Below are 12,511 nucleotides of genomic sequence, written 5' to 3'. Positions count from 1 at the left end.
AACCCCTCGACATAATCACTAATAAAGAATCTTTAGGCATATCAGGTCTAGTCTGGCAAAACAACTACATCAAGTATCTGGGTATAGAATTTGGAAGCTCCATCATAGAGACCCTACTACATAATGAGAAACTCACTCTCGAAAAAATAAAAACTCAACTAGACGGATGGTCACCCCGCTTCATCACTTGGTGGGGCAAGCTAGAGACCATCAAGATGATGATTACACCGCTAGTAAACTACCTAATTACCATGCTCCCCTTAATGCTGTCCCAAGAATTTCATAATAAATTAGATAAAACTATTAACAATTTCATCTGGAAAGGAAAAAAAGCACGTATCAGCCTGCAAAAACTGAGATTAGATAAATCCATTGACGGAGTCAACCTCCCTGACTTTAAGAGATATCAAATTGCCTTTTTAGGGAAACAAGGATCCTATTGGCTGTCCCCCCCAGTGGACTATTCGCCGGAGTGGTTAGACATCGAAAAAGCGCTTCTGGAAGGCATGCCTCCCATCTCGATCCTATCAATGAAAGCGAATCAGATCCCATGTTCTAAACCCATATTTACCAACACCAAAATAGTCTTACTCAGAGTAGATAAACTGTTAGACTCAACGATAAGGAAATCTAGGTGGGAAGCGATTTGGAAAAACCCCTCAATCACCTACAAAGGTAAACCACTATTCAACCCAACCTGGATCAAGAAAGGAATCATTTTCCCCCACCAACTCTATGATAATGGCTACCCTTTGCCCTTTACAAAAATCCAATTGAACTTTGGGATTGATAGTTCAGACTTTTACATATTGCTTAACGTTAAAACAGCCATTACAAAAGCGGGATTGACATCCAAACAACCAGCTCTTCCATCACTCCTCTCCTCCCTAAATAAAATTGGCCACCAGGTCTCGAGGCTATACAAATTACCGAGCCCGCAGTCATCACATTAAATACCAAAACAACGCAGTTCTGGTCGTCAGCCGCCTCCTTCTCCATCTCAGAGTAGTCCACGGCGTGGAGATCTTGCACAAGCCATAAAATAATCCCTACATTATCATCACAAGCCAAGTTCTGGCTCATGCATAAAGTCTTCTGGACGCCGGCTCGCCTATATGCACATAAACTCAGCCTGACGCATTCTGCTGGAACTGCAAGCGTGCAGAAGGAGATTTAGACCACCTCATTCTCCAATGCGACTGTGTCTCACTGTTTTGGGACAGGGTATTTGACTTCATCCACAAAGTATTTAATATCTCACCTGCCAAAGAACTCCCCTATCTTGTTTTCGGGTTTACTAAAGAGACCCGACTCCCAGAAATAGACAGGGCCCTCCTTGACCTCCTCCTCACAGCAGCTGTGAAAGTCGTCCTAAACAATTGGAAAAACACCAAAAAGGCAAGCTATGCCTGCTGGCTAAACTGGGTGATTAACCTCCGAGGAGCAGATAACATCACTTTACAAAACACACCAGGGCGACCCTCACAAAGGAAACTTTGGAACTCACTAGATATCTACTTCAAAACCCATAAACCTCCGTGATTCATCATGCTCCCCATACCTTCCCACAGCTTCCTGGGGGGCGACCATACTTTCTCACAGCTTAAATTGCTCGTCACTCGTAACCTGAACTGCTAAGCCGCATCGTGGTGGACCATCTAACATCTTACATCTGGCTTCTTACCTTTTACCTCTTACCTCTAGCCTTTGTTCTCTCTGTCTATTTTCTCCTTTTTCCTCTTATCTACTCAGTTCCTTTCCTTTCCAATTCCTTTTGTTCTATAGCCGCTCAGGAACCCAGCCTAGGAAGGCTGCATGGTTGTTTGCCACATTGCCCTCGAGATCGTCCCGAACGACAGGAACACCACCATGGGACATTATGCCTTTCTATGCTGAATGATGTATAATTACAAGTATTGATTGTATGTACATTGCAATTGTTGATTTGTATGCTATATAACCCTGAAACTTCCAATAAATACTTTTGAAATAAAATGTGTATATTTTAAAGTACAATTTATAGTCATATTTTTAATGATATGCATATTAATATTATACAATTTTAAAATTAACTTTGTTACTTTAATGTTTTTATTTATTGTAATGTAATATTAGTGAATATATATGTATATTTATATGGTATTAAGTGTCAAATATTTTTTTCCGTAAATAAATAATTTATAAAAATAATGACAAAATAAGAATATTTAAAAATGTATTGTAGTAAAGAAAAACATGAGACAATATTTTCATATAGAATTTTGCAAAGTTTAAAAAATTTCAGAAAAATATTTTAAATTAATAATTAATGAAATAAAATATAAATACAAGAATATAAATATATATTAACGGCATTAAATGTAAACCCCAAACATGTATATTACAAAAAAAGTGTACATTATTACATTTTTTCAAACTTAAGACTATTTACAACTATATTTTAAAAAACAATATTTATTAGAAAATATTTTGTATATATTTAATAATTTCCTAATTTTCAGAAAAATTGTAATGATTCAAAAATTATATTTATTTTATTTTAAAATTGTAAAATGTTATAATTTTAAAATTAAATATATATGTATGTATATGTTTTTATTTATTTCTTTCAAAGGTTTTATATAGCGCTACTGGACCCAGGAGTATCAGAGCACTTTACAGGCAGATAAACATCAAGAAGCAAGTAAATTTTACACAGCATTGCAAGGTGAGTAACAATTCACAATGGGAGAAAATTGTCTGTCAGTTAGACGAGGGAATTGAGGAAAGAGAGTAATTAGGTATGAGTGAGGGAGAAGGGGGAAGGAAGAAAGAAGGGATAAAAAGGGGTAGAAGGAGAGGGGGGAGAAAAGGAAAGTAAAAAAGAAGGGGTGTGCTGATGAGAATAGAAACAGAGGAAAACATCAAAATAGAGATGTTAGGTACCCCAATACTTGTTGAGAAGAAGCACCTTGAGTCTTTTTTTGAAGAGAGGGAAGGATGGGTTACAGCGAAGGTCTTTGGGGAGAGAGTTCCAGAACATCGAGGCATTACCAGAGAAAGCACGTGTTTGAGTCTTTTTACATTTGAGTTTCGGGGGGATGAGGACAAGGGCATCAGTGCTTCTCAAGGACCTGGAGCAGCCCGTTTTTTGTAGTTTGTCTGAGAGGTAGGAGGGGGTGTTTTGGTGAAGGGCTTTGTGAGTAATACACGCCATCTTGAAGGTAGATCTACCTTCGATTGGGAGCCAGTTAAGGTTTTTGAAGATAGGAGAAATGTGATCAAACCGTTTACAATCAGAGATAAGTCTGGCGGCCAGGTTGAGGACAGATTTAATAGGGGCAAGGTGGACTTTTGGGGTGCCTACAAGGGTGGCATTGCCATAGTCAATCCTGGAAAGTACAAGAGACTGGACAACAATTTTGAAGTCATCCGCTGGAATGAAAGGTTTGATTTTTTTAAGGTGGAGAAGGGAGAAGAGAGCACCTTTTGCAGCGTTTTTAATGTGAGGGTTGAGAGTAAGATTTTTATCAATGCTGATGCCCAAGGATTTGACAGAGTTCGAGGTGGAGAGGGTGCAGTTGAGTGGTTTTATATCATTGATCCAGAGTTGAATCGGCAGGGGACTATTTTTGGGAGTGAAAAGGATGATTTCAGTTTTTGGGGGATTAAGTTTGAGATGATTAAAATGGAACCAGGCTTGGACTTTGTTCAAGGTATCATTGAGGAGAAGAATGTCATGGTGGGATTTGATCTTGCAATAAAGTTGTGTGTCGTCAGCATAGAGGTGGTAGTTGATATTAGCTTGTTTGAGAATAAGGGTGAGTGGTTCCATGAATAGATTAAAGAGGGTAGGGGAAAGGATAGAGCCTTGTGGGACCCCAAGTGAGACAAGTTGTGGTTTGGAGAGGCAATGACTGAGTTTGATTTGTTGGGATCTATTTTGGAGATAAGAGGTAAACCATTTGTGAACAATGCCCTCAAGCCCAAAACGGTATTTGAGAGTATTTTAAATTGGTTTAATGTTTTATCTATGATTGTTAATTTTAGATAATTATTTTAGTTTTTTTATGGTATAACGTTTAGGAATGGTAATAATGTTTTATATTTATATTGAATATTATTTTTTATATTTTGCTTTCTATATTTTGATGTTTAAATATGTATATATAGGGTTTGTAGTTTTGGATAGAGTGATTTTTCAATTAAATATTGTACAGTAGGGGGAGGAGCCAAGCTGGCGACCAAGATGGCTGCATAGACGCTCGGCTCCGTGAGCCTTCTCACCCCGCGCATACATCCTGGCAACTATCCTGAGCCGTAACTGCATATTTAAGTAGGCGAAGGATAACTTTCACTGACAGTTTGCTCCTGAGGCTTTTACGTGCGGCAGACCCGTGGAAATGTCCCCGACTGTTTTGCGGCCTTCACAGAGCTGGGACCGGGGTGTCTAAAGAGGACAGTAACCGGCCGCGACTGCGACAACAGCGGCCTCTGGTGGTGGTGAGGAGTCGGCCAGAGGGCACCGGAGATCCGATGGGCCGATGGCGACGGTGCCGACCCAGTCCATCTAGCGGAGTGCCTTGTGGGTTGTGCGGTAAAGCAGGGTCGAGGGGAGTGCACGATACTTGGCCCCCTTTCCAGTGTTGTGTCCGGGCATGACTAATGACTTCTCCCGGAATTGGCGGGCGGCTCCCAGGGAGCGGCGGAGATTTTGTTTAGCCTTTTGGTGACCCTTCGCTGGGAAGCCTGTCTTGACTTTCGGGGTCCTAGTGGTAGATCCTGTTGCGCCCTGGTGTGGGGCCCGGTCCCGAGGTGAGGTGGAGAAGGACGAGGCCGGTTCAGCTAAGATGGCAGATGGCACCCTCTTACGCAGACCACATCCAGGCAGAGAAGCAGCTGTGCGGGAAAGTCCTGGGGTCTGGCGACATGAGACAGAGCTCACGTCCAGAGATATACCGGCTGCGCTAACAACCCTGCATATGACCCTGATCCGGGACGCCCAGGATCTGGGAAGAAGGATGGCCGCCATTGTTGTCCCACCGTTCCACATGGGCATAGTTAGATCTCAAGGAAGCGCCGATGTGCCCGCCTCTGCGTCAGTGATGAGTGCTCCAGCTATGCCTATGTTCGTGGAGATGCTGGAAGACCTGGTTCATGAGATCGCTTTGGACAGATCTGTTGTACATATGAGTGACTCGTCGGGGCACTTATCTATTCGGCGACTGGGGAAACAACGTCGATCTATGGTTTGGGCTGCCCCGGCGGCGTTTCAGCGCTTACCGGATGGTGTGACTCTCTTTTCCTGGCTGGTGAGACTGTGTTTGGACTGGAGGATGTTTTCGGGGTCGATACTGACACAGACGGATTTCCACCATACATATTCGGCTGGGTTTTGGTGGCTGAAGTCCCATGGAGTAACAACACTGCCCGGTCCGCCCGGATCACTTGGACCCTCCACGCTGCTCTGTATGCCGATTGATAAGTGGACGTATGTTGGTACTACTGATAGAAAAGGCCAGGGGTGAGACCGTCTAGGACATAGTGGAACTTATTGTTGGCTGACGGTGATTTGGGGGACACTCAGCGGGGATGTTATTGATTGTGCTATCAGTGATTAATGTTTTCCATGGCTATCCTGATCTTGCTTTTAGGATGTTTACTGTGCGCGGTGGTGGGGGGGGTCCGGGTGGCCAGATCGATGGCCCTTCCCCACATTTTTCCTCTTTTTCTTCTTTTTCTCTTTTTCTATATTTCGGGTCTCTTATTTAGGGCGACAGGCCCGCTGCTGGGGGGGGATAGGCCGTAGCCTTCTGCAGGGATGCAGGGTGGGGGGTAGGGGGATGGGGTTTGTTAATTTGTCCTTTCTTTGCTTCTATGGCCCTTTGTCTTTCTTCCTTTTTGGTGTCGTCGTTTTTCATGTTTCCTACAGTATGTTTCGTTTTGAGGGGTGGGCTGCAGCTTTGCTACGAAACGTGTTTGTTTTTACATTTATCCTGACTTGTATGCCCTACCCCCAATATTTCAAATGTATTTGCACTATTTGCGGATTTCCTGCTTTATGCTTGCTATTGTAGGACCATGTATGACCGTATGGCATTGATTCTGAGTTTTTCTTTATTGTAAAATGAACCTTCTCGAATCCTGAATCTTGCGCAGTACGCTTGAATACAAGTTATATCCTGGACACTTATTAGACCCCGATTTTCGGGCTGCTGTATTTTTCTACATTGCTTTGCTGTACCTACGACTTGACTAGCGGCCGGCCGGGGTGGTTGTAGGCCCATGCTTGTATTTACTTGAAGTAACAATAAAGGTTCTAAAAAAAAATATATATATATTGTACAGTATATTTAAGAAATAGTGTGCGAGTATGGGTTATTGATTGTGTATATAAAATATTTAACATTCTTCAAAACGCTTTCAATTGAATTGTTGATAGTAAATTTGAGCTCTTTTGTGTTTATAATCTTCTTCAAAAAGCCTTAGGGGCTCATTACCATGGCGTAAGGACCACCACCGGTGGGCTGTTGGTGAGGTCCACCGGCCCTGAGGACCGCAATTCTGCCACTGCCAGATTACGATGGCGGTGGGATCCAGACCGTGACCGTGGCGGAGACAAAGCCCATCTGCCACGGAACCGCCACAGGCAATTGTTACTATTGCCCTCCGGAGCGATCTATATCCATAAAATGGTGGCCGTGCCTAGCAAGCATTGTCCGCCAAATTAGGATGAGGTCTCCAGCCAGCCTTTCCGCAGCATTGCAACCGCCGTTGAAAGGCATGCAGAGTTTGGTTTTGGGGGCCCATTGCAGGCCCCGATTGTGTTGGCGTGAGATGTGGGTACTCATAGTACCCCCCTACATTTCACTGCACCAAGTGGCAGTGAAATGCACAACATGCACTTTTTGACATCGCTGCAGTGCTGCTGTCAGCAGCCACCATCGCAATCTTAAAGGTGTGGAATCCGACCGCCGCGGTGGCGGTCCCATCCTAATTGGGTATGTGAGAACGCTGCATGCATGGCGGATGGACCCGGTTCACACCACCATGGCGGACGGAGCCAGTCTGTCCGCCATCGTAATGAGCCCCTTAAATTGGAGTGGGAATAGTAAATACCACTTGTTTACTGTCCAACACCTTCCCCCATAAGGGTTAGGTTGGAATGGGAATAGCAAATGTCACCCCTTTAGAGTACAAGACTTTCCCCCAATATGCTTGGATTGGAGTGGGAATATTAAATGTCACCCCTTCAGTTTCCAACACCTTCCCCCAATATGGTAAAATTTGAGAAGGAATAGTAAATGTCCCCCCTTTTGTAGCCAACATCTTCCCTCTATATGGTTACATTAGGGTGGGAATAGTGAATGTCATCTCTTTAATGTCGAACACCTTCCTCCAGTATGGTTAGATTGGAGTGGGATTTGTAAATGCCACGCTTTTAGTGTCCAACACCTTCCCTTAATAGAGTTAGATTGGAATGTGAATAGTAAATATCCCCTCTTTACTGTCCAACACCTTCCTCCAATATGATTAGACTGGTGTGGGAATTGTAAATGTTACCGCTTTAGTGTCGAAAACCTTTAATGGTTGAATTGGAGTCACAACTTATTGCCAAATAGCTTCCCTCAATACAGTTAGTTTGGAGTAGGAATAGTAAATGTCACCCATCTAATGTCCAACACCTTCCCCCAATATGGTTAAATTGGAATGGGAATAGTAAATGCCACTCCCTTAGTGTTCAAGACCTTCTCCCAATGTGGTTAGTTTGAAGTAGTAATAATAAATGTCACCAATTTTACTGTCCAATACCTTCCCCCAATATGGTTAGACTGGAGTGGGAAAAGTAAATGTCACCCCTCTAGTGTCGAACCCCTTCCCCCAATATGGTTGGGTTGGATTGGCAAAGAAAATGTCAATCATTTAGGGCCACATTACGATGCCGGTCGGACTGGCTCCGTAGTCCTGTTGGAGGTGGTCGGGTTGCTACGGTCTCGTCAGAAACTGTCGCTCTGTCCGCCGGATTACAATGCTTGTGAATACACAGAAATTCAACTGTTGTGGTCCTTCCTCCTCCACCAAGAAATTTAGTCTGCGGCGGTGTTGGAAAGGACCAACGGAGCCAGTCGGCAAGCGGACCGTCTTAAAAATCGTCTGCCCATTTACAATGCACCATTACGACCAGTCAACCGTGGCGGCCCAACCACCTCATCAGAGCTGGCGGAAAGGGAGGGACAGAAGGCTGACACTCACCTGTATACAGCTGCTCACCTGTTCGATGACGCCCCAAATCAACACCATCGTGGACGTAACCGAGGTAAGTCTCACACCTGTCCACGGAGTCCTCAGCAAATCAATGCACCGCCATGGAAAAGCAGGGGCATAGCTTCCTCAGAATGAGTGGGAGTGTGTGAGCAACATATTTCCAAGTCATCACGCTGGGACATCTTGTCAATACATATTTCATGAGAAGCATGAACTGAGTGGGCCTGAAGGGATAATGGAAAGAGCGAGCAGTGAGAATTGTGAATCAGAGGTTGAAGTGGACAGGGGCCTGCGAGTGGTTAGCACCGGCAGGTCAAAAAATCAGATGCAGAGACGGGTTCCATCAGACTTTCCATATTTGCACTCACCCTCAGTGTGAGAATTAAATTAATCTCTGCAGCAATACCACCTTCCACTGCAGCACATGTAACTGTATGGAGAGTCCTAATACTACATTCCCAGTGTTATCAGATCAGAACCAAAGCATAATCATAATATAATGCAATGAAATGACAGTTGTTTCTCATATAGCTAATGAAACTAACAACCATTGGTAAATTCAATACTCCTGGCTTCTTGTGGATGCAATGTAACTCGTTGTATCAGATAACCTGATGTTGTACAATGACAGAAGTAGTAATATATTGTTTGTGTAGGACAATATACCAATCACAGATCTGAAGCTTACATGCTTGTAAGCATACCCTCATGTACATCAGCCACGCCCCTCTGAAAGACCCCCCAGTGACCCCATCCCAGTTAAAGTCCTCTTGTGGAAAAGACAAAAAACACAAGGAAACACAAAATTGACCACACTGTACATGCCCAACACAACTTAGAAGGAAGACCGAGAGCATGTGTATGTGTCAGTGTGGGCAGGTCAAACATCCCTGGTGAAAATCTACAGACACTGCACAACATCTGACTGAAAGGGTGTACAGACAGAATATCGAGTAAAATAATATTGAGTTGCACAAATATCGAGTCATAAATATTGTGGTTCAGAAATAGAGAGGACCTTGCTTCTGATGCCTTCACTGTTAGACTAGTGGGCTAGAATGCTGCTACCACACCTTGGGAAGCCACACCCCTCGCTTTATCTAATCAGATGAGAGCACTGTGGTTGATTCATTGTTGAACTACAATAATTCTATAATAATTCGGAACCGCTCCGTCATAAGCCGCAGTAGCGCAGTGCTGATGACGGAGCGGTTCCGTCATGGCCCGCCCGACGCGCCTGCGCGGCGCGTTCTATTGAGCGGGCAGGGCCGTGACGGAACATATCCGTCATGAGCACAGCTCAACCGAGGCTGGTGACGGAGCGGTTCCGTCACCAGCATGGGCGCGCCGTGCGGCCCCCCGCCCCCTTAGCGCTGCGGCGGAATAGCCGCCGCAGCGAATGTGATATACAATGGAAATTCACCCACCCACCCCCTCTGAGTCCTTCGGGATTAATATAGTTGCAGACTGCAGAGACTAGGAGCAGAGAGTAGTAGGACAAGGGAGGGTACCGCACTACTATATTGTTGTTACACTATCAGCAGATTTTAAAAACTGGCTGCGGCAAAGGCAGCAGTGTGGAGTAAAACAGTAACCCCTCTCCCGAAAAAGATTTAAATCTTAATGTACAACTATAAAAAAATAATTTCCCTAACCAATATAAAAAACTAGCACACCCACAACTGGCCCACCCCTCTACCTTACCCCAACCAATGTCCAAAGTAGTGTCCAAGTACAAAAACGAAATTGTCCATAAAGAAAAAATCCCCAAAATGCCCCAACCCCCACATTCCCACCCTCTGTCCACAACAAGGCCCATCCATCTAAAACACATTTTAAAAGGGGCAGAAGTGTAGGTCTAACAATGGACTAAAACCTTCCTTAAGAACCTCTCTAATGTGTACAGATGTTCCTCATGCCTGGCTTCCAGGCGCACCCGCCTTTGCATAATGCGGTGCTCAAATATACGGAAATAGGGGGGAGCAGCAGTTGTGCAATAGTGGTGGGCGTCTGCCATTGGACCGCAGCGCCAGTATACAACTGGAGGCAGTGGGGCCTTGTTGGGGCACAAGGAATTTGCAGCTGCTGCTGCCGTCTCCTCCACGGCCACCCGCTGCTGGTACTCAGCCCTGATGGCCTCCAGCTTCCTCTTCAAGGTCCGGGCTGCTCTCTCCTGCCTGTTAGGTGTCGGATCGGCAGGAGTAGCTGTATCAAAAAAGAAAACAGACAACTTATAAACAATGCTCTTAGCAAAATTGTATAGTGGCACAGTAGCAGTACATTTGCTGGTATCCGCGGGCCATTCAATTTTAATGTGATAAGAGTTTCAGGCATTATGCACTATGGAGAACATAAGTATTCTTCTCTCTCTAGTTAAGCTAAATAAGTGTTGGCATGCTAGCTCAGCTGGTACCCTAGACAGACATACTCATGTTGCTTTACTTTGCTACTGCCTGCAGGTCGTGCAGCTGTACTAGACAATTATCTTATTCCTATCATGGCCATGTCTGTTAAATATCTCAATTTCACACTGGGAGATGAATAGTTACTTACTATGAATGGTATATGTCACATGAGGTACTAGATAAAAAGAATCATGCAGCCAGACATTGTCCTGCCTGCCCGTGGGAAAAGCAATGCACTACAGTACAGGGAAAGGAGGAATTAAGCAACAGGATATTGTATCTGGCGTGTTCATCACAGATTATCACATCCACAAAATGCAAAGACACTTACTCTTAGTCCCACTTTACTCCCTGTCCTCACCCTTCGTCACCACACTTTGACATTACTTTTTTCCAACAAAATAGATTTGCTTATTTACTTGATCTACTGCCGGTGAGTTGGAGGAATTAGGCCGCATAGGTAGACGTTTCACTGATCCTCCTCATGTGCCTACGTTTTTGCTAGTGGTGAGTCACTGTAGTTGGCAATTGTAGGAAGGGAAAAATTTGAACTGACGAAATCCGTTATTGAAGCCATAAAATATTATATCACTTACCCAGAAGAAAGTGGCGCATGCAAAGAATATTTTTTCAAATTTTACAGAAGGCCGGGATAGAAGAAACTTAGGAAAGGAGGTGTGTACTAGGAAGTGACTGAACGGTCACTGGGAGTGAAGGGAAGCACAACTATATTTCGCATTACCATGAAATTTGAAAATGGGCCTACACATTCACTGAAGCAGACGCACATTGCAGAGACTACAGAGCAGTGCCACTGATGTAACCATGCAGGCGATAGGTCACCCATGGGTGTCACTGGGGAAATGCCATGGATAGGGAGGAAAGGAGGTGATGGATGATGATAGGTGGGTGGAAAGGACACATAATATGTGGCACCTGGAAACTACTGTGAGTCAAGGGAGAAGTCTGAAATACCGCCATCCTCACCCCTTTGAATCAAAAACCTTGATAAAATCCATTCCAAGCAAGTAAAGGTGAGAAGAAGGCCACTACAGAGGAGCACACTATTCCCTTTTTTATTCTTCTTCCCAATGTTTTTTCCATTCGTCATTGCATTGTTTCTCTAGAATTTTTATTCTTCACCCTTGGCTTTGCTACTCAACATTTAAATATTACGTTCTCTCCATCCAGTCTTCACCATTGAAAACCATCCATCCATGTCTCCATTCATCCAAGCATGGCTCTCAGTCTCAACAAAGCATTCTTTCAACAACATACATTTGTCTTTTACCTACCTGTGTGTCCTTTGACCCCTCATACCCACCAAAGGAATCCTTTCACCCATACACTTTCACCCACCCAGACAGTCATCCTTTCAACTTTCTTCCATCCTTCAGCCACCCATGCATCCTATCAGCCACCTATAGTATATGCATCCATTTCTTTCATCCACACATCCTTCTCTTCCAGTCATATTTCATAATTCATCTATCCTTTTTCCTACGATCCTTCTATCACTTTTCCATCAACCCATCATAGTTAATGGTCCTCATGGAACTTTCTCTGCTGAGTTGAAGATAGGAGAGGTCATTTCTTTGTGAGAAATGTGCATGCACACGTGCACATGCGCATTTTTGCAAGATGTATATGAGGATGAGAAAGGCAGCCCAGGCATGCAGAAATAAGGTAAGTTACTTGTATTACTTTTTAAATTATGTTGTCCTAGTATTTAATTTTTGCGGGGTGGAGGCGGGTGGCGGAGCGGAGTTCCACAGAGTTTCCCCCAACTTTGTGGAACTCTGCATAGCTGCACTCCGCAGGCTCCGCCTGGGATTAGTTTACACTCTTTCTTATTGCACTGC

The sequence above is a fragment of the Lissotriton helveticus genome, chromosome 9, assembly GCF_964261635.1.
Source record: "Lissotriton helveticus chromosome 9, aLisHel1.1, whole genome shotgun sequence".
NCBI lineage: Eukaryota > Metazoa > Chordata > Amphibia > Caudata > Salamandridae > Lissotriton > Lissotriton helveticus.
The sequence above is the reverse complement of the archived record's forward strand: the minus strand, read 5'-3'. Positions refer to the sequence as shown.